At 30.3% G+C, this 24,663-nt stretch overlaps 1 long non-coding RNA gene across 1 annotated transcript; it reads left to right on the top strand.

The window, feature by feature from the left end:
- Nucleotides 1-1,441: 1,441 nt before the first annotated feature.
- Nucleotides 1,442-24,306, top strand: LOC113395640 (uncharacterized). Its single transcript, XR_003368675.2, has 3 exons — nt 1,442-1,911; nt 9,636-9,672; nt 24,177-24,306. It is a non-coding gene; the product is annotated as an uncharacterized LOC113395640 (long non-coding RNA).
- Nucleotides 24,307-24,663: the final 357 nt, after the last annotated feature.

Below are 24,663 nucleotides of genomic sequence, written 5' to 3'. Positions count from 1 at the left end.
TGTAATTTGTTAAAAAAAAACTTACAATAGTATCGTAGGTATTAACTTTGCTTTATACCTTAATGTATTATATAAATAATACAATAAATAGAATCCCAGTGCCTTATTATTTTAAAAACAATATTTTTAAAAAGTAATCTCATAAAAGTTAGGCATTTTTTATCGATGTTAACATCAGATATTTTTTAAACCTAACATTTATCTTATAAATTCGAGGCAAACAGTCAAAGGAGGCCGGTCAACTTTCTAAAAAAAAGTATCACGTCAATGTACGCATAATTAAATTTACGATCGAGAAGCGTTTGAAACCTTGAACCCAAGAAAATAAATCAATGGTCAAGAGGTTCACACCTGGATCCAACGCACTATCTGCCAGTGTATAAATCATTATAAAAATAATAAAAAAGTCGTGACTAGAAACCAGAATTTAGAACGATAATCGTTATAAAACTCGTCGTATTAACTCCGAACTGCGTGGAATAGAATGTTAAATGTCCCCGGTGACGATAGTATTTAAATTTTTAATCGTTGGATGTGGGTGGAGCGAGTGAGCTTGTCATATTTTACTCATCACAATATGTATTAAAAAAAAAACATCAAAGGTCTTTACACTCGATTCCTCAATAGCATGGAGGCCATTCGCCCGCCATATTCACATATGTGAATTTTAAATGCGACGTTTTTGCATTTCATTATTCTTTTTTAATATTAAAAATGCGCGTTAACATGTTGTTATGAACGGTTAAGACATTCGTCGGTCACACAACTTTACTCGTACAATTACTTTCGGCTGTTTAAGATAGACAATGTAATCTTTAGGTTCGAAATTCAATCCGTTCAAGTTCGTTACGAGTGTACAAAACGTTTCAACTTCCCAGTTAAGAAATATGAGCTTACACGTCGAGTAAATTAACCTCTGTAACGTCCAGTGGCCCGTGAACACGTATCAATGGTAATTTCAGTGAGTTGTACGCTCATCAACGCAACACGACGTCGGTTAGAGTATCAAATTTAAAATTCAAAAGTAGATGACAGAGCCTTGTTTATTAAAATTTCAAGACACGGCACTTCTCATCTACGCGTACTTACAAAGTCTGACACTACCGCACTATTGCGGAGCGTTCAACACACATGCGTTACGCGACTCAACTACCGATGTCGTTGCATCCTTTGCACTCATATGAGGAAAATTCGGTCTCTCGCTCTACCTACGTTGCGATGTCGGTCGCGGTCCGTTCGTCACGTCCCTCGAGATCGTATACCTAACGCATAGAAGCTAGATTGGCGTGTCACGTATTCAAAATAGGAGCGTTAGTAATGGATAAGAGTTGTATAGGGGGGTGTATGTGTGCGTGCGAGGCAGCGACCCTCCCCCGCGCCGCCCCCGCCCGCGACGCCAACGGAGCGAGTGGCGCGCGTTTACACAATCCGTTGGCTTGGCGCGGGTGATGCTCGCGCCGCGTAGCGACTGGCGCCTTCTCGTGACGACAATCGGCGCGCGAACACGTATCATCTTTTTTTTTTCAACTGGAAACTATACGACTCCAGCGGTCCAACCCGACTTTAATACCAATAGGAATTTACTCAATTTTTTTTTAAATAATTCTTATAAGAGTTACGACTGAAGATTAGTGTAGCTGCGAATGTGAATATTACAAAATCCGGCGAAATTTTTTTATGGCAATAAAATTCGTCGTTGACATCAAATTTTATATTGATATCAAATAATTTGGATTTTATTTTAAAAACTACAAAATAAAAACTGTGAAAAATTAAATTAACATGAAGTGACGATTAGTGCTACAGTGTACGGAAAATTATTAAAATAAAAATGGCGCTAAAATAGTGCTAAGGAAAAATACAAATTTGAAGAATGAAATAGAAAATAGCAACAGCAAGACTAAAAACGTGGTGAGTTGAAATTTAACCTTCTAAGTGATTTACGAAGTGTACGAACACCAAGACACTCTTGTGTTTTTAAATATTAACTGAGAAATACTGTAGGCCAATCAAAAACACAATCTTATATTCTTAAAAAATAATAATTTAGAAGACAAAATATTGCTAGTTACAAATTATGTTGTACTCAGTCAATTCTTATCAGCCCACTTAGCAACAGTAATTTTGCTGATAAAAAAACAGCCACATATTTTTATCTTGTTGCCACGATTATTTAGACTCGAGCCCTTATCGGACGCAAACTCTGAAAATATTATACTGTTACAATTTACTTTTATATGGTAGTCCAAAAAGTGTTTTGAGTTTTGATACTTCATACCTAGTTTTTCTATAACAAAATTATTTTACAAAAAGTCTCTATAAATAATCAAATATCTTTGTTAAAGTTAACTTTGGTATAAACTATTTTCTAATATGACTTATAAAGACGTTTTTCTTCGACTAATTATTTTAAAACACGAGTATAAAAAAAAAAATTCAAAACGATTAAGTCACAAGTCAAAACTATGAGTAAATTGAATTTTAAAAAATTTTGGATAAAAAACTCGAAATAATCCCTTGCCTTTAAAGTAAAGTGAAGTAAAAAAAATAAAAAAAAAACACTAAGTACTTCGAATTTTAAAATACGATTAAACTTATAAAAATGTTCCGTATTTAAATAGGTAATTCGTGAAAAATAATAGAGTATAAAATTATACTAATTTGACAATTATTTCAATGAATTACTCGAGTGTGTAGAACATAAAATTATTACTACACTGTGTAAAAAAAAAAACTCAATGATACTTTTTGATAAATTGGTCCCTCGTTGGACACAAGTACACTAACTTTGATGCAATTATGTAGCCCATTGAAATATTATAAAATGACATGTTCGAAACAAATCGCCGCTCCCGCTATGATTAAGGGCCATCAGCAATATACTGTTGGGTAGATAATTACTGTTTTCATGTAAAAAATGAAACGACTGTAAAAATCGGCAAAGTAATTTTTTGTATTTTGTTTAAAATTTATGATGCTATTACTTTTATCGTTTTCGATTTTGTAACTGATATCTTGTAATTTAATCAATAATAATAATTATTAATAGCATCTCTATTAAGGAAACTTAAAACTTATTTTCTCATAAATATTATACATTGAAAATCGGTCATACAAAAATTTAATAAAGTGAAGTAAGAAATTGCGAGTTTTCGAAAAGGAATTTAATATAAAAGCTTCAATCAAAAATATTACTAAGGAGCCTAATCATTTATAAAACAACTATTTAACATATTTGAACTGTACAAGATTATATAAAATACATTTAATAAGTTGCTATTTGATGTTATAAATAGACTTGCATGTATTAAACGAATTCCGATTTAAGCTTAAAAATAGTTTCGCATTAAAATGTATAATTTAATATTATATTAAACGTCGATCTTTGTCACAAGTTAAAAGAAAAATAATCAATAACTGTTCTTATACGTTACATGAATATTAATAAAATTTTCGAAATTCAAAAAATATAAATCATCTATTCGTTGACTATTATTAAAAATTTCGAAGTGCCTCAGGCGACAAGACGGATCGTTAGTTTCAAAGAGCGGGCGAGGTTCAATTCCTGGCCGCTAATTATTATTTATGACCAGCTTTTATCGTTGCTTGCGGCTAGAGGAAGTATGCGAATCATTTAAATTAGATCGACTGGATCTGGTAAATGTGAGATTTTTTCCTATTCAGTTCATGAAGTGATCGTACAGTCTATAACATAACTTTTTTTTTAATTTTGCTTTGCCAGGCAAAGACGAAAGTTTAGAAATAAAACGTAATAAGAGTTAAAATTGAAACCATTAAATTAATACCATATGTGTAAGTCCTCGATTATATTATGAAAATTCTTATATATTGAAGAAACCTTCTTTCTCAAAAATCTTCTTTTTAAATTTTAACATTATCTACAATTACTTTATTTTAGTTATTTGAAAGATTTGAATAGATTATCATATAGTTAGTGAATTAAAAAAAATGTAGGTTAGATATAAAACATAATATATGAATTTCGATATATATTTTTACTTTATAGTGTAATAGGCCAAAATATATGAAACTATATCTTAACTATTAACTCTGTTTATATAAAAAAATGAAATCATAATATTTTAGAAGAAAGTTGATTTATCATATATCTAAATTCCCAAAGTACAACCTATCTCCCTACAAAATTTAATCAAAATCCGTTCAGCGGTTTGTCTGTAAAAAGTATCCATTATTTAGTATTTAATTCAAATAACTATTTCATCACTCTTACAAATAACTATTTATATATTGTGATAATAAATAACAGCAATCTATAATTTTATTAAGTATGTTATAGTTTTGCTTATTGGCAATTTTATTTCTATTGAACAAACATTGCAAACATGCAAATATATTTTATATTATAATAATGCAAGTGTGTGTGATTTTACGTATGTTTAGAGTGAATTTTTATGTGTTAATAACTTTGAATACACCGTTAATTTTAATGTAAATAATATTTGTTTTTAATGTACGCTACTATATATAAAAATAACAGTAACTACATACTTTTTGTTAAAATAAAGTTATCTAGTTTTTAATTGAAAAAGTCGTTTTTTTTTTTTTATTAACTTATTCATTGACAAACATTTCTATATACAAAGTTAAATATGAAAGTCGCATCATATTCGAATATGCTATCAATGTTTTTATTTCGATAAGAGTCTTTTATACGTTGTCTTTATATAAATTACATGTAATTCACATTGAAAAATATCAAATAGGTACATAGATCATTTCATAATAATATATATAAACAAATATATGATAACTTTAACGGAGAAACTAACAGTCCGAAAAGTCATCAAGAAGCCCTACTTTCAGTTCAGAGCTAATACCACCACGATACATCAGTGCTTGCCAATGTTTTTTCTTCATCGTCGAACACGAGACGAATAAAAAAAATTAACCAAGTGAAAATTCAGTGGTGCTCGCTCTGACTTGAACCGACGATCTCCGGTTACGATACACGTGTTCCATTTTGATTCACACTAAACATATTTACATATCAATTAATTGATTAAAAATCTGTGTGGAATTCATAGAGGCGAAAAATTAACGATAGATCAGACCTTTATGTATACGTAGTTGGGTTTTGTATATGTTGTGATATATAAAACTTATTGAACAAAGAGTTTAATAAATAACATGTATGTTGCCTCCGTCTCCCTTGGCTACGCTCGCGTTTTAGGGGGTCGTCAGATGTTAGTCATAAAAATCCTATGTCGTTCCTTGGAGTTCAAGCGTGTTTCATACGAAATTTGAGCCATGAAAGAGCAACAGACAGACAGACTTTTGCATTTATAATATTAGTATAGATTATCACGTAAAATCTCTCGCAGCGTGTATTCGCGTTAATCACTGGATCTTCGATACACCTTGACAAATGATTTATTAATCGATAAACTGATATAAAAATAATGCATGGCGGAATAATATCTAATGATTACTATTATATAATAGATAGCGTTATATAAAACAGAGAAAAATATGATGTTGTGTTTATTAGTTCCATCGCAATCGCAAATGTGATGGAAAGTGCGGATGTATCGCTATAACTGGTCTAGATGTACTTAGATGCCATAGATTTAGAATAGACTAGATACCGCATGTTTCATGTGCGTTTTTATACCTACGATGACGTCACCACAGCCATATTTGAACATCATAATACATATAAAATTTGTACACCTATTTGATCAGCAAAAGTACTTATGGTAGGTAATACCTTTAATGACCCGATACTACTCTAGACAGTACAGTTTATAACGGCACAAATACACGAACACAAACCAAAATAGTAGTGCGTTAAGTTTGTCCATAGCACAAACTTCAGACCGGCTTAGTCGGCGGGCTTGTGGTATCTAGCCTACTCCAGATCTATGACTTAGGCGTTCAGTAGATGTGTCCTAGATAGCTATTAGATATATTATTAATATATTGTTCAATAAGACAATTCGAATCATTTATATTTTTACACTCCGTGCATTGCGAGATAAAAATGTTTAAAAACAAATTACAGTCAAATAATATTATTTAATCTGTATGCAATTATGTAGATAAAAAAAAAACCGTGAATGTCGTTTATTTACATTGTAAATACTAAATATACGAGTTTATTATACATTATTTGATACGGGAATTAAATTGATGTAGGTACTGTACATTCGCAAATATATATAAAAATATAATATTTATAAAAAAAAAAAAATATTTACAATTGTGCGAGTAATATTCATAAATAGATTAAATATGTAATCAACTATATTCTATATGAAAATTAAATATCTCATGTGTGAGGTTAAATTAATCCTGTCTTAATTTATTTAGTTAGTTTAAGTTATTTTTTAGCTACAACAAAAACAACACTTTTATAATATCTCTTGTAACTTGTAACTACAGTACCAAATGTTATTTAGACTTAATTGTTACATGACTAAGCACATAATTCCAAAAATGTTTGTATATTCTTTGTTGCAAAATTCCAAATTCAAATGCTAGAATATCGATTTAATTCAAAAGCCGATAGACAAATTGTGAATCATTTTTATACGGTTAAATTAAATGTAGAACCACCTCCGGTAACATTTTAGTTCGAGCGTGTTAAACAGACAACACTAAAACATTCTCTAAATATAATTCCAAGAAATCTAAGGGCTAATTATACATAATTTCACGTCTAATTCTCGAGCGAGTGCCATATAATTCGTTTCAGTACCGACCGTACATATGTCCACACATGCTAACTAGGAAAACATATTTGTTACTATGCGATGTGACTCACGCGGTCACGGCCCGGAATAGAACGGATAACGGCCAACTTAAATACGTAATAATAACATTCAGTATTTAATTTAGTACCTAATTGAAAACAATCTAATTGGTGTTGCCGTTTGAAAAAATAATTTTATTATAGCTATAAAAATAGAGTTCGAAATAACAAATTTGAAAGAAGAATCTATTTATTTTTAAATAAATTCGAATGAATTTCGAATTTGAGTTCATGTACAAATATTTTATTACCTACGATTGATTATCGAATTGATTTCCACTAAATTTCATTCAATATAATAACTAAATTCGAATAATCTTCAATTAAATAGGTGTTAACTCAAGTCTATAATTATATTTAAATAAATGATTTAAAAAAATACTGTACATTAATTGACATTGGTACCAATGAACAAAGAAGTCAATGTAATTAATAGCTATGTTCTTCCAAATTATAAACGATACTTAATTGACCCCGTTAGATACTAGTAATGTCATGTATATTGCTTTAATCGTCTATTTGTAATGTGTAAAGGTTAAGAGGTAGACGTTTTGACAGGTGATTAAACAAAGACATTTGAAGTTCATTGTTTTTTTTTAAACTTCAAGTAACGTGTTTTCGATCCAAGGGCGTTATGACATGTAACAAATGAATTCTCTATTATTATATTTATAACCTTCTTTTGTTAAATGAAAATATTTTTGTGGTGCTATTAATCGTTGTTTCGTCTTAGGAATTCTTCGTTATTGCTCTAATAAGGTTTTATTATATTTCTGCATATAGTTTTCTGAGTGTTGATATTTATAAAAATACATAAATTGCTTAGCGAAGGTATTAACATGCGATACTTTTTTTTTAATATGTCAGTTGATTACATAGTTACATAGTATATATTTATTTATAAATATTAACACGATTACTCGTTATTAAGTGAATTGAGTTTAAATGATAACCCCACGACATTAGATATATTTTTTCATATATTTATAGCATCAAATCTTTTGTGTATTCAATGTTCGCTGTCAAAATATATTTCTCATAAAGTAACAACCAATTCATTACTGTTTTCTTTAACAAAAGAAATATTCTGTACTTACAAAAGATAACAATTCCTTTTATTGACTTCTATCACGGAGAACTTTCCTAAGTGGTATCTGAATTCAATTTTATTGTGTCTTTTTTGCCCCTTTTTTAATTGTTGTAATATCAGTCCGCAAAATATTAAGTTACATCTTTTGTTCTATTTGCACGAGTGGATAACAATAAAAAGTTTGTATGATTAATAGTATAACATTAATCTTACATAATAACAATTAAAACTAGTGATACGTAACTATTATAATAAATAACAACAGCTAAGAAATTTAATTTTAATCTGATTCTGATCTGAATTCTGATCTGATTAATCTGAAATCTTAATCGCTGTATTCGGTCGGAAAGACCGAAATATATGTTTCTCAGACTTGTATAAATAACACTTTCGAGTTTTTTTTGTTATAAATTCGTATGTGTTGTGAAGTCTAAGAAATAAATAGTCGAGTGTTTACAAATTAATTAACCTGCCCACGCTTCCTCTAGCGTGGCGATATTACGTTCCTTTCTTCGAACCGGAGTTTAGCAACTTGATATTTTAATTTTTAAGATACAAAGTTGCACTGGAAGTTCAACTCGGACTTAATATCGTATTACTTGCTATTTTATGTGGCTTCGCACGAAATAAAAAGAACAATTAAACAAAAGAAGGGGCGTGTAACAAAATTAAATGTTAAATATCTTAACACACGCCCTTTTCTTGTTGTTTTTTCTGCCACAATCTATATGTACCTATATGTTATGTATATCTTTTAATTTTTTTATATATATTTTTTGCTTTAAGTTATGATGGTTAAGGTTTTAATAAACACCCATGCATACGGATTCATTTCAGTGGAGTTAAAGGAATTTCAAACGGCAATCCATAACATAATAGCTTCCTAATTTACATTTGATTAACTTCCATAGGCATAAAAAAATATCTAACAATTTTTGCACGGACCATAAACCACACGAAAACAGTTATCTTGTATTTTTTTACGTGTTGCGTGCTGAGGTCAAAATCATTATATAAAAAAGCCAGAACAAGCGACGTAAACATCGCTCTGGTGGAACGACTAAGTCTAGTTAGTCACGCTGCCTATCAAAACAGACTACGTCCCAAACAATAGCGTACACACAAACTTTTAAGCTGCAACTCAAGCATAATACTATCTCTTTCTCTCTGAAGCATACCAATCTTTTGTTTCATTCGCTCCTCAAATTTACTGTCTATAGATTATATAAATTGTATAACATTTTACTTAACTTCTTTCAGTAGTATTTTCAAATAACTTTAAATACCTGTAACAAGAAATAATATTAAACCTCTTTTTAAAGTTTTATTATTAAATAATGTTTAAAAATACTCGCTTACGAATGCAATACGATTATACAGCGAGAACATCACGGGTTAACCCTTGAAAAGTCGATGCAAATTTCTTGCATTAATAAATAATGTATGCCTCGTCGACATTTAGATATCTGTGCGAGATAAGCGGAGTTAGACAAAGATGGATGGCGAAATGAGATTGCTTGACACCTCTGTCTGATAAAAATTTTAATAAGCAATCTGTTTCGTATTATTTATGTAAGTGACTGAATATATTTGCACTTAGCCCGTCGTTTTGTGAAAAGTTATATTTTTAAAATACTTTTGTTTGAAAATATATGTTATTTATGTAAAAAAAAAAAACAGAATTTCTAACTCCAAAATAGCGTTATTTATTTGCGGAACTTCTATTTAAATTGTGTTTATTTATTGTTACAGATAGTGTGTGCTATTGGATATTCCCGCATAGATAAAGGTAAGAGACGAAATGTATTATATATTACATATGATATGCTCAACTTAAATATAATCAAACTTATATATATTATAAATAATAAATAGTAATGTTTCTGTAATTTACTTATAATAATTTTTGTACATCAACTGACAATCTTAAACAGTAGTTACATATTTTATATACCTACAGTATATATTATGCCAAAAAAAAGTAAAATTCGTTGATGCAGCAAGTGTATTTAATAATATAAAATAAATAGATTCGTGAATAGTCAATACAATAATAGGTATTTTCAAGTATATAAATATAGTAATATAAGTTCATAGTTATACACGCGACATACGAATTATTGCATAATCATATAATTCCATTGTACAATACACCGACGTGTATAATCTAAAAAATTTCAAGGAGAAAGTCATGATAAAAAATTGATTGATGATCGGGATAAAGTTTGAAGTGAAAGTCGATATGATAATGTTTTATACACTGACGTCTCCAAGAACTCCCAAATGACCTGCTATCAATTGAAAATCTTTCATATTTATCTAACCAAACGTTTTAGTAATAAAACAAAGTCGCCTTTCAATATAAACTAAATAGTGTTGTGTTTTCGTAAAAACGTTACAGATTTTCTAAATAAAACGGGTTTGGTACCTCATATGCTATCAATGCTCGAAATAATCATCAACTACTAATATCTGTTATCTGATTGAATTGGCTCAGTAATTATTTAATTTATTTACTTATAATATAGTACATGCTTAGATTAAGATTCCAGTTTAAAAAACATTTAAAAAAGGAACGTGTGTCTGGCAAAGGTTGTAAAACTAGCCAATACGTCGTTAATGATACACCTTGCAAATTAAAATTGTTGAAAAAAATATAATTAAAATAATTCGGTTTTTTCTTTTTGCCGCTCGTTATCTAGTTTAAGATGTATATTTTATTAGATTTTTATATAATATTTCCATATTAACTATACAGAATCAATCGAAGTACTCAGAACTTATAGACAGAACTAACAATAAAATTAATATATTGAATTCATATTTCTATACTCTATATTATAACATCTACAAGATTATAGGACAATCTCAATTTAATGTAATGTTTTATCCATTATAGTCATTTCTTTGTCCAACACAGCCGGTCTAACCCAACCCTTCAACATACGGTGTCTTCTATACCGACTTTCACATCCTTCCTGTATTAAATGTATTCATAACGCGACAAAAAACTAATGCGTATCATTTGACGGTTTTTAGACAAAAGGCCGGTATCTATTGTAGGGTTAAAAGGATTTTTTTTTAACCGAAATTGGATCAAAAGATGCAACCGATACGTTGCTTAGCTTTCTGTCCAAAACTTTCATTCGTTTATTCGAACGAGATACCTTAGTGTATTTATAACTTATATTTAAAAAAATTAAATAAAGAAATTATGCCGAGATGGTGAAGCGAATAATACGCGTTGATTTTAAATAAAAATCACTTGTAAAAATCCGAAAGAGTATCGCAGAGTTTTCACCTGTTTAACGTCTGTTTATAATTCATTTATCTCGAGTTCGGTTTTAAAGTAGTTTTACTTTCGTGGGGAACCTTGTTTTAGATGAAATATCACCAACCAATTCTGGAGCAACTAGGTGAATTAAGCAAATCAAATACTCGACAGAAGAGTTAATTGCCATGTTATATATACATTTACGAGTTGTTAGTATTACAAAAACGCGCATGGCGTTATTCAATGACGAAACGTCTCCGAAGACACGTTATCCATAACATAAGTTATAGATAAGAGGATTTTGAATAAGTACGGAACCGCGAGATTGCTTAATACAAGCCACATTCACTTTCAAAGAAACTTACAAACCACTGTCACAAAGTGCACCATTGTTACGCAGTCCCTTATCTCCGAACACAATAAAGCTACCGTGTGCATCATACGAGGTGAATCAAAGATACTTTGAATAAAGCATTCCATTGTCAATATTATAAATATTATGCTAATGCGATAAAAGAAAAATTTTGACTCCGGATCTAAACGACCAGGTGTCGCCGTGAAAGGGTTAGAGATTCAAATGTCTTTCGCCCCTATTTGAATGTGATCATTTATTAAGATTCGGTCTATTGTTTAATTTCTTATTCCCATAGATGTGCACGCACGGTTAATAATTTATGTGAGAACAATGTTAGTGATATACATACTTATTTCTTTGCTGTGTTCACGGTTCTAGGGATTACAATAACATTTTGTTCAAAGGTCGTAAGTTATCCTAAATAACACCCGTGTGTGAATGATATTATTATTTAAATTGATTAGGAAACATAATCTTGCTTAATACTACTAACTTAATTCTTTAAATTTTAAAATACCGGCTTTAAAAATAAGATTAAATTCGAAACTCAAAAATTGGTTTTATATCTTAATTTTTTAAACTGTAAACGTCAACTCGGAGACAATTGATTTCGACTATCCATAAAGAGTTGTTTTAGAGTTATGCAAAGACGACCTTTGGTCAACGTAAAATTAAAAAAAAAACTTAAGAACCATACATATTAATGAAGCCTTATTACGCGTATTTTTTTTTTTTAATTAAAATGTATTATAAATATGTATTACATTAAATTTGTTTAATTTTTATATCACTTGAAGCGCTGTCAATTCGATAATTTCATAATTAAAGTACTCGTCATTTATTTCCTAATAATAAAGTTACTTAAAAAGTAAAAAAAGGCTAATTACGCACATCTGTCATTATTTTTTTTTTAAACAACAGACCACTAACAGAAACGTTCAGGCTTTTGATTTGGTAATTGGTGTTATTTTCTTTACATCGAATTGCCTGTGCCTAATTATGTAATTATTGTTGAAGAAATAAAAAAATAAACTCGCTACAGCGGTAACAGTAATTTTTCATTTTTAACAGTTCGATGGTTTAAAATAAACTTTGTTTTATCAATACAAATATTTAAATATATTTTGCTAATATATAGAAATTATATTATTGTCTATTTTTTTACATTTTTGCCTAGTTATAGATTTAGCAAATAGTTCTATTTCAATTTAAATTGCAATTCATCATATACGTAACTAATGCAAAAAAAAAAAAAATTGTCGTCAGCCAATACTAAGTTGTTCGAAAGTTAAAGGTGCAAAAATAAATAAAAAAAATATATTAATAGTAGTTAATTCAAGTTCCGTGACATGGAATTTGAAGTAGATTTACTGGAACAAGGTCATATTCAATGCAATATTCAATTCAATAATATAATTTCTATGTAAATTGTAAAATCAATTATAGTTGTTTTCCAGATCATAATAATATTTCTTACACGAGAAGTAAATGCATTCAATACAAGTATTTTTATTTCCCAAGCCAGCGGCGTGTGGTCGCTTACAAGTCACTACGTATGTTTGTTTATAACATACTTTTAAACTTGACGTACAATATGAAAATATACAAAAAATAATAGTTACCACACGCGTTTCAAATCATGCATATTTGTAGTTCACGTTGGAATTATTTTAAACTACTTTTAATAAATTGTGTAGTAGAAATATGATGTTTCATTTTACGTAAAAATTTACGTATTACATATTCTATGATAAAATAATTATTATAATAGTTTAAAATCGTATTATTGAAGTTAAGTTTTGTATTATTATTTGAATTCCGTTCTATAATCTTAATTCCATTGTCGTTCTATAATTAAATACCGTTTTCTATTCAATGACACGGACACGAATGTCGGCGCATAAGACGCGACTATTCATTGACAACATGACCCGATCGTACGTACATATATGTTATGATACATTTATATTATTTATCACATATAAACATAAAAATATTTAATTTTACACGAAAACAAATCTATCATTTACTTAAACAATAATTCCCTATAAAATTCGACAATAATTCCCTGTACATGTAGAAAACGTTGGGCAAATTAAAGATTTCTATTTTTAAATTAATGCCGTTTGAATTGGAAACGTCTGAAGCAATTAGAGGCCTATAATTTAAATTTTAGTACACTTTCACGTTTGTAATAACAAGACGCACACAGATGGCCGGCGACCACAGCTGTTCTTGACTATTCTTATGCAAAGCAGACTTTCATTGTATTGTTGCTATGTACGTGTAGTTGTAATAACCGTACCTATTAGTACATCGAAGCGATAGGGTTGTTCGATTTTTAAATTATGTGTCAGTGTTGTTTTTTTTTTACAAACTTATAGCAAACAGTCAATTATTTATGCCTGCGTGTTTGTATTTATTTGTACATCTATAACGATGTGTTAAACGAGTATTAAATGATTTTTTTTATTTTATTATTTTTTGTTTACATTCGATATTCGAGTAAATTTAAAGCTTTCTTAATAACTAATGTTGGGCTTTGTATGGCTTCGACTATTTGGTCAAAACCAGTATTACCCTTTAGGAGGTTAGCTGGTGGTATTACAGGAGAATCGAGACTTAGATCCTGTGGTTAGCGGTGCATTGACCAATGCTACTATTACCACTAACCATAATGTTGCCATAGTCGAGGATTGCTGGTAGATGAGTAAGTAAAGCAAAGGCATCGTATATACATTTTTTTAATTTCCTATTATTAAAATTGTGGTGAGGAAACGTATATATGTCAAATAAAATATGTCTACCCACCATACCGCATAGGAACAGTGTGATATAAGCCCTTAATAAATTAATAAATATGATATTACTTATAGCGTATTTCTAATAATCATATAACTAACCGCCTTCACCACTGTTGAAGTAACTTAAACAAGGTGTTAATTAACAACAAATATTAAATAGCGATTTCTCAAGTTTTTAATTACGTGAATGACCTTACGTCGTTCGACTTGAGCCGTTTACTTCGACACCACTCGGATGAAAATGCCAGTTTTATACCCCCATAAAATATTTACGAGTTAGCCATTTGTAGCTGCGATTTGAAATACCTTTTTCTTATATTAAATTGTAAATTGAAGACTTTTAATTCAATTATTTTAATCAAAAATTAATAATAATTGCACTTAGAAGTGAAAATCTTTATCTTTCAATTTTATAATTTTCTTCTCTCTCGTGTAACGGAATAAGTTTTAACGTAATGCATCATTAAAATTTTACTTTCAATTCTTGTTTACTAATCGATTATCGAATCATCATCCAAAAAGGTTTTACTTCAAAACAAAATGTTTTTTTATATAATTTTCAATAGCAAACAATTAAAAATCGATTATGGCTTAACTAAAAACTAAAATATTTTTATATTCGTTTATTAGAACGTTAAAAACGATAAAAACAAAATTGCCTTCCTTTAATCTGACAATATCAAACCAGTAATATGTCATTTGTGTTGTTTTTTTACACAAACGAGTTTCCGCACATAACGCTGTTTTAATACAAGATAAGCATTAGCCGGTCATACATGTGTTTTGTCACAAACTGTTCTCATGTCGCTTAATTTGTGGACTTCCTCAATAAAATTTTATAGGTGACAATTAAAGTCAATGTGCGGGCCACAGGCGGCAAGGAACATTTACATGTGGGAAAAAAATACAATGTTCATAACCAATTATTTATGTATTAACGCTCTTTTGAAATACCATAGACAAACTCCAATCAAACTCAAATTCCTTTATTCAATATCAAATTAAACACTACCACCGGTTCGGAAAAGGAAACACCCTGACTTGAGAAGAACCGGCGAAAGAAACTCAGCGGGTCTATTTTTTTTTTGTTTCAACTAATTAAATATATAATATTTTAAATGAATAGAAATAGCCACAAAATATAAACTAAGACAATAAACCCCGTGTACCCATGGAATCAAGTAACACCTAGTTGGATTTGAAAGATTTTAATGTTATTTTAAAGTAAATTGTTATAAATTAACTCAAAGCTAATCATGTTCCAAATTCAAATATTAACCAATTGAGCAAGAATAATTGAGTAGTTTGTAATATGCCAGGACCAACCGCGATTGCGTGCTCTCCGAGGCTTAGATATGTCACCTGCCAATCTCCAAACTCCAAACTGTGAATTCCTTGATAGAAAATAACTTTAATAACATTTATTAGCGGCAATCTTAAAGGCAACATTAGCCCTTATCCCAATTTTACTTGGGGTCGACGCAGCATGTCTTCTTCCATACTTCTCTGTCTGACGTCATCGGACAAGTAACATTCTTTCCAGCCATATCGTCTTTCACCCAATCCATCCATCGTTTCTTTGGTCTTCTTCCTCTATATCAATCCGCGTCCATGCTCAAGACCTTCCAATTAATATCGCATTAGAAGAATAATGTTTTTGTTTAATAACGTAATTAACAATCATTATTTCAGTATCGTATATACTTTTATCCTTTAAAATTTTAACGACATTGAAAAATAAACGAATATAAAAAATAATAATTATGTAATGTATACATTTATGATTTAATAATTATTATAATTTATTCATTAATCTAAAATATACTAATGTCGTTGTCAGACAAATTACATGTAATTATTATTTATCTATAAAAAGTTTTAAAGTAACTAGTAATAATTAACAGAGTTCTGTGTCCAATTGGAGTAATTATTAAATAATTGTAACTCAAGTATTTATTTAATAGACTCACGGTCCATATACGACAGGTTGTTTAAAAGGAATTTTATTATTAACATAATATTATTGGCACGTAACTCCGGTTGTCATCAGTGGGCGTTATTATATAATATATATAGTTATATTTTAAAGATTGTCGTTTCATTGAATTCGATATTTAAACATTTATATAATGAATATACATTGTTTAGTAAATGAGACGGTTTTTGTAATGACAAACTGATAAAACTATTAAACCTATTTACGAAAAACTTATACCAGAAGATGCATCGCGTTTCGGAGAAGGTTTCAGTATATAATATTATTTATTATATAAGGTTCCGTTCAACGCTTTTATCGCTTCAAATATAGACTATGTATGCACGTGACAAGTTTGCGTTTCATTTAATGTTAGTAGGTACATATAACTTTTTAAAAACAAAATGAAAACCGTTTTGATTTTCTACATACATATATATACATATTTAAATTATAGAATTTTAACAGGGGAGAAATGAAAATTGGCAATAATCAGTTCATTTATTGCAAAGACTGCCCACTTTCAATGATTTCCGACATGCAACCAGTTGTTTTTTTTTTATATTATACGGATATAGTCCAATAGCAATGCTCATGTGAATGAAGTAGTAAATTCTATTCGCAATTGTGTGGAAATAAATAAATACGCGCAGTAGTCACGCCACCAACCCCGTCCGATCCATCACGACGCGGGCGTGTCGGTAGAGTGACGTCACGCTAATCGCTCCCTCGCTGATAAATGCGTCGCCATTTTGAATTTCCTCTTTTATTTTTTTTCCCATCCGTGCGCAAACGCAACCGCTGCCTGCGCTAATTAAGTTGCCTTGTTTGGTTTGAATGATTGCATGCAGATATTATTTAGAGCTGAGTTATTCCCATTTTAAATGCGTAGCTCGTTTATTTAATTGTATATATCTATATCGATCGTGCTGATTAATATTTTATATCGTTATAATTCTCATCGCCGCACTTGAATCTGAACACGTGTAAACTACGTAATTTCATCGATATATTTTTCTAGGTATTTTTTTTCCAATAGCGATCAGGACTAGTATTTATTACTACGAGTTCCTTAAATTCCGTCAAGTTCCCGATCTCGGTATCAAATTATTAAGCAAGTGGTCTGTCGGCTTTTCGAAAGAGAGTTATTTTTCACGATACACGATAAAACCAGTATACAAATCGGACGCGTGCAAGTTCGCTGGGGTATCAAGTTTCGGCATCACTTTGTAACGTGTTGTTGCATACCTTATAATTTTTAAACTCGACCTAATTACCCATTAATAGCGTCGTTTAAAAATTTCGTCTAGGAAATATGAATACGTCGAATTCCATTCGCTTTGAAAGATCTTAATCTAAATAATCTGTATCATTTCAAACGATAGCAACCATACGAGGCTGTTGATTAAAATTCTTTAAGTTTTTAAGTTTAATTCATTTTAACATACAGTTAATAAATGAGAAGTTTTTTGTTTCCATATGAAATAACTACTAAACCAATATACATAAAGCTTATACTAGAAGATGTAGGATACAGTTGTCTGCCCCCGGTTTCTATTGTGTTTGTCAATGTACGATCGACCTAATTTTTTTCATGATTCATATAATTTTGTCCAATTAATATTTTTGTTATAAGAAGGTATATATCACAGGAGCATTTAATAAACTGAATTCACCTTTACATATTAAATAAATATCTCAAGCTAGGATTTATTTACGAAGGCAAGTAACATTATCTCATTAAGATTCCAAGTGCCTTCTAAAACCGTCAACGGAAGGCATTATTTGTGTCTGTCATCAATACGTGTCTGCGGATAGGAAATTAATACAGACTCAACGCAATGCTCTAGCATTAATGACTTACTTCGATAAAACTCGAGCTATAAGGAAAAACCGATGGCTTCACAACTTGTGAAAACAACACAACAGATACAGTAGGTATATTTATTTATCGTCTGTGGTAATAAACGACAAAATATGTTTTTTGGATGCACATTAGAGGTCGTTGCTACAGTAATTGGATGCAATTATAGGTACTTTGTAAAATAAGATTTTCAATTGCATTTATTAATAGAGATCTCGATGTTCTCCAGAACAAAAACGTAAACAGGAAACGTCGGTCGTTACAAAGTCAAAACTGCGATCATCGTCTGTGAGTAATAATTGTTTACGGATTCATCGATTAAAAAAAAATCGATTAAAATCGTTTTCATATCGTATCTCGGTTTGTCGGAAACAAAAGTGTGGTTATAAATTCGAAAACGGCCCAACCTGTCGCAACCGCGGGGACATTTGGTTAGCGTTCAAATTTATTCTTTACCCTTTTTTGTTCCACATTTTGAGGTAAAAAAATGTAAATAATACGATCCTTTGAAATCGGGGAAGATACGAGTGGGGTAAAGTTTGAGGTACACTTGAACCAAAGGGCCTTTGTTTATTTACCCTCGTTGAATTCTTATCTGACCGTTAAAAATATAAATAAATAAATTATTTCTTTTCGAGAGTACAAATAAACGAATACTTTCAGTACTCCTTAAAATATTTCCGTTCAACATGTACGTCCTGTAAATTTCCCACTGCTCCTAAGGCCTCCTCTCCCTTTGATGAGAACGGTAGGAGCATTTTCAACAACGCTGCTCCAATGCGGCGGATTCACATGTGACAGAATTTCGTTGAATTTAGACACATGCAGGTTTCCTCACGATTTTTATTCAAATAATTTCCGTTCAATTTATTTAATTAAAAATGTCATTCTGTATCTAATAAAAGCTTATGTAATAAAAATGACAAGAACTTCTTTCATGGTTACTCTTATAAAAATCATTAGTATAAAGAATTTAATTAAAGATTAAAGCACTTTTACTTTATATCATTAAGATCAAATAAATAAAATCACTTAAACCTACAATCTAAATTATACTGAAAATAGATATAAATCCTAGTTATAAAGAAGTGCTCGGTGTACACCGGCCCTTACCGTGTATCTCGTCTGACGGGACCACTCCGCTTGAGGTTAAGTGCAGGTATCTTCATTTTTTGCCGCTCTCAAAAATAGGTTATAACCTATTTATTTTATTTTTTAAATTGGGGAGAGGTTGAATTTTAATATAATTTGATCGCATGCGGTTCAGAAGGGTTAAGAAAGACCATGCTATACCCAAGAACGTGTTATTTGATATTAATTTGGAGTAAAATAAAAAAGTGAATTAAAGAGACATATGGCGATTACGGGTTACACATTCTTATAATTAGAGACCCTTATTATGTTTCCAACTTTATCCTGATATAATAATATATTTGTTATTAAAATTAATAACATTACTTTTTATACGATATATTTACCGAGAGCAATACGAATTGCTTTTCTTGTTATTAAAAGCGAAATCAACTTTACTTTTTTCAAGTACTTTTGAATCGTAATTTTAAAGCTACCACCGCTTCTGAATGTAGATTCAATCGAAAAAAAAAACTAGCAACAAGCTCAACTTTCCACAATTTCAATGATAATTAAAACAAAAACATTTTCCGTAACGAAAATATTTTAAATTAATTTCGACTCACAACAATATTCGTGATTTATTGCGATAATAAAAACAGCATTACGTTCCAATTCACGAGAACGATGGTTAATTTCATTAGTTTTTGTCACAAGCCTGTGAATGTACTGCGCTGATATCTTTTTAAATTATACACTACATCTATTTGCCATATCTTGATGTTTCATTTCATAGAATATTCCTTCTTGCGTCGTAATTATTTGAGGTCGTTTTTCATTGGAAGTGAGCGATTGAACGATGTTTCAAAGAAACTCATGTGAATGGCTCTACCTGCTTTGAATTCATATGTGGATAGTCTCATGCGTGACACGCCGTGAGCACTGTGCAGTTTGTTTCATTGTATTAATTTAAATATTTATGTGTAAGTTTTTAATATATATTATGTCATGTAAATTTTCACGCACACATATTATATTTTTTGGAATTTGTTAAATAAATAAATGTAGAAATAATACGCTATAATGTAGTTTATATTACTTTATAATTTATATCATACATGTAATTTAATTTATTTTATTATACAAAATGTTAATTTTAAGTTTTGGTTAGTTTTGAATAGTATCATCCAATAGCACCTGCTCTCGTAGGACCGGTCTAGGAAAAAAACATAACGTTGTTTAGTTAAAAAAACAACAATCTAAAAAAAGAATCCTTCGGATTGTTTTTTATATTCAAGCGTAACAGGATTATATAATCATTAAATGACAATTTTGACGTTTTTGTTAACAAAATAATTCGAAATATAAATTTCAATACTTCAAATGAATATTATTTTTAGGCAGAATTATATGTCCAGATAGAGTGTTTGGTTTAAAAAAGAACTGAAACAAACTGGCTAACTTTATTATTTAAGTGTGCGTGACAGCTTCGCTTTACACTCGCGTAACTTTATCTATTATACCAATGTGCGAAAACTTAGTGGCCAAGAGTTGGCTACTACATTTTTAGACGCGTTCTCATGTAACTATACACAATACAAATGAATAATCTAAGCTTCTAGGTTTATTTTATTAATATCTCTGTATTTTTAAAAACTTGCAAGAGCAATCACATGCTAAGAGATCTGTCACGTTCACGAATAAATAATGTCACTGTCATTTATTACATTTTTAATCTGTAATTATTTAAAAAAATGAACTTATTAAATGAATCTTCTAATACTTTGTGTGACAGTATACATTTTTTACATTTACATAATTAATATTATCTTGTTTTCACTCAGAAATCTCGTCTCATTTGTTCTACCAACATATTAATACTATATTTATTGCTGTGTTCCGGTTTCAAGGTACTGAGCCAGCAATTACAACGGATATGCAATCTTAGTTCTCATGGTTGGCAATGAATTGTAATAAGAATGGTTAATAGTTCATACAAAACTCATGTCTACATATAGTATCAATTAAATAAAAAAAAGTTCTTCAACATATAAGCTACATATATCCTATCGGCTTATGTATGTAGGTATAAATAAAATATATCCTTTAGTTAATATACATATAATATAAGTTACTTAACAGTGTTATCGCAAGTATAAAAATTCCATCCAACTAAGATTTCAATCATCGTAATTACTTTCGAAGAACATAATAAGTAATTTGAAAAAGCTATCCGTTTTCTAGAACATTCCCAACAAACGGACTACGATAACACGTAGATAGCCACGGTATTTTGACAAAGGCCAGTAATTATAGTTCTAATTATTTAAAAACTGTCTCCCCTATTAGTTTATCTATTCCCCATTCCACGCTATTAACCGCATATTTTCGATAAGAAAACTATTAGGAAAATACCTGATGCGAACGTCGTTTGCCCTTTTAGTTATTTTAATTAAATTGTTAATTTTATATAATTAAAATAATTGCGTTCCATTCCATGGAAAAGCGTTTGATTGGTCGGTTGTGTCGTTTCTATTTATTCAAATACGAGCTTTTAATATTCACATTTGATATAAACGGAGCCTGTTTTATGGTGCCTTTTGCGTTTTAATATCCTCGTCGCGTATTTTAATCGATTCGAAGCTATATAAAGACGAACCAAACTATATTTGTTAATATATTAATGTTGATGTTATTATTAATTTAGAAACGGGTTTTAAGACTATTTGCAATCGGAGATTATTTAGCTGAGATTCTTGTAATAGCCTATCTAGGAGCTGGTAGGTGAAGTCTATCTTGTTTGATAGTCTCGTTATTAGACACTGTTTTGTATTGTCCTAAATCGACTACATCTTGATAAAATATTTTATGTCGCATAAGTCAACTTCCTACTCTGATATGATATCCATCCACCATATATCCAGTGTCTGTAAGTGTTGTTTTTCTAACTAGAACATGTATTTAGTTAAAGCATATGCCTGTTAATTGAAGCTTGGAGCTTGTTACACCACGCTGTTCCAATGCATGGTCGTGATACATATCTGTCAAAAAAAATCATCAGACACATCAAGATCTTTTCCTTCACCGCTGATCACGAGATGAATTAAAAAAATATATATATCGTATTAACACGGCTCATAATAAACTTGGAGGGCAGGGCTAACAAAGAGTTAGGTCGCGTAGGTCGCAGCGGGCGTTGCACGTGCGGTAAAAAATTTAAATCATTAAATACACAAAAACAGTAGACTGACTCACGTATTCCTTTATGCGAATATTTTATAAAGGAAATAAACAGTGGACGATCGCCGACAGTCTCTGGTAGCGTTCATTCGAGCACAGTGATTGACAGACTCTATTTGTAATGACTCGTACGACATCGTCGTAATTAGCTTTACAAAAAGCTCAATTAGAATCGATACACGTTCGATATCGAGACCTTGAAACGAGTGAGTGCTTTTTATTCAATAACGCATCACTGATTGGATTTTTTTTTAAATTTGTAAGTATCTATATATAAATTATTATAATTTTGTATTTGTCGTTTATGGTTTTTTAATGATCTGATCAAATATTAATCTCATTATATTATAAAGGTAATTATATGATGTTTTTGTTTCATTAATGTTATATATAATACATAACTAATGGTATTGAATTATAACGTTAAATGAACAAAATATCGGTATTTTGTCTCTATAGCTTTGATTTAGAGTTCTGAGTTCATATAGCACAAGTCAATACAAAAAAATGCATTTTCCTGCCCAGAAATTCTCAGTAGAAATTTGAATGTTGAGAATTAATACACAGTCAGATTTGATGAAAAAAATTGTATCAAATCTTTTTATTACAAATAATATTTTCGCATTCTTAACTAAATATATTAATTATTAATAACTTAAAAAAAATGTATGAATGATATAATTATAGTACAAAATGAAATGCACGATGTTGTTGATGATGACGGTTAAATGTTACGCGTTAATCATATGACAATTAGTGAAAAATGCGAAGAAATATAGTACAACTATATGTATGATTAACATATATAATCATAATAAACATAATCAGCCTGTAAATTTCCCACTGCTGGGCTAAGGCCTCCTCTCCCGTTGAGGAGAAGGTATGGAGCGTATTCCACCACGCTGCTCCAATGCGGGTTGGTGGAATACACATGTGGCAGAATTTCGTTGAAATTAGACACATGTAGGTTTCCTCACGATGTTTTCCTTCACCGCCGAGCACGAGATGAATTATAAACACAAATTAAGCACATGAAAATTCAGTGGTGCCTGCCTGGGTTTGAACCCGAAATCATCGGTTAAGATGCACGCGTTCTAACCACTGGGCCATATAGATATATTATAATTATAAGAAAACAATGCGTCAGTCTTTCGGACTAGTCCACAAGATCAATGTTGACCGAGGCAAGGTCGCGGGTACACGGACCGACAAAAACGTATAGATACTTTTTATACTTATGTTTTGAATCTTTTGTTCGTTTTTTACGTTCATTCTTATCGATCGTTTTTTTTTTTTTTATATTTTTAATGCAGAGTGCACATTAGGGAATTTCAATCAATATCCTAGTATAGCTTAGTTGTGTTAGTAATGGTTTTTACACGATTTCAGCTAGAATGTATATTTTTTTTTTATCGTGTAATTAATTGTTAGGGTATATATTTATTATGAACAATTTATATCTATTTATGTCAATCGCGTTTCTAATTTTAAGGTTGCTGATAATAATATAATCATTAAATACAGGTATTTATTGTATAGAGCCTATTTAGAGGTGAACCTTCTTGCTAAAATTAAAAAAAAAAAACAAATAATAACGCACTGAACTCAATCTTTAACGTTCGTAGGTTAATGAATTTCACGAAAATGAAATATCTTATACTTTTTGAAGGTTATATGAGTTAAAACTAATTGCATATTCTTTTGTTTCAGGATAAATGCGGAACGGTCGTTGACACGAGATGTCGGTGAGGTATGTTTATTATAAATCATTCGGTAAATTAATTAACATACTTTAGTGAATATAAATTGAACTGAGACAGCCCAGTAGTTAGAACACGTGAGTTTTAGAGTAAGATTACCGATTCAAACATGGGCTAGTATTTTCGTGTTCATATTGCACCTCGTGTTCAGCGGTGAAAGGTCTTGAGGAACCCTACTTGGTCGCATGAAATTTCTCACATGTTTATTCATCACAATGAGCTTAACCTTCAAGAGAGGAGGAAGCCTTAGACCATCAGTGTGACTTTCACAGCAATAACTATTTTAAATTTAATGTAAATACGTGATTAATACGTTATTAAGAAAATTTAGTTGACTTCATACCATCCAATAATGTCATTGTTCTCGCATCACGTTTTTCAGACTAGTTGACGTAAACAAACAAAACTAAATATCAAGTAAAAATAACCGTTTAAAG

Source organism: Vanessa tameamea, chromosome 16, assembly GCF_037043105.1.
Source record: "Vanessa tameamea isolate UH-Manoa-2023 chromosome 16, ilVanTame1 primary haplotype, whole genome shotgun sequence".
In the NCBI taxonomy this organism is placed as follows: Eukaryota; Metazoa; Arthropoda; class Insecta; order Lepidoptera; family Nymphalidae; genus Vanessa; species Vanessa tameamea.
The sequence above is the reverse complement of the archived record's forward strand: the minus strand, read 5'-3'. Positions and strand labels throughout refer to the sequence as shown.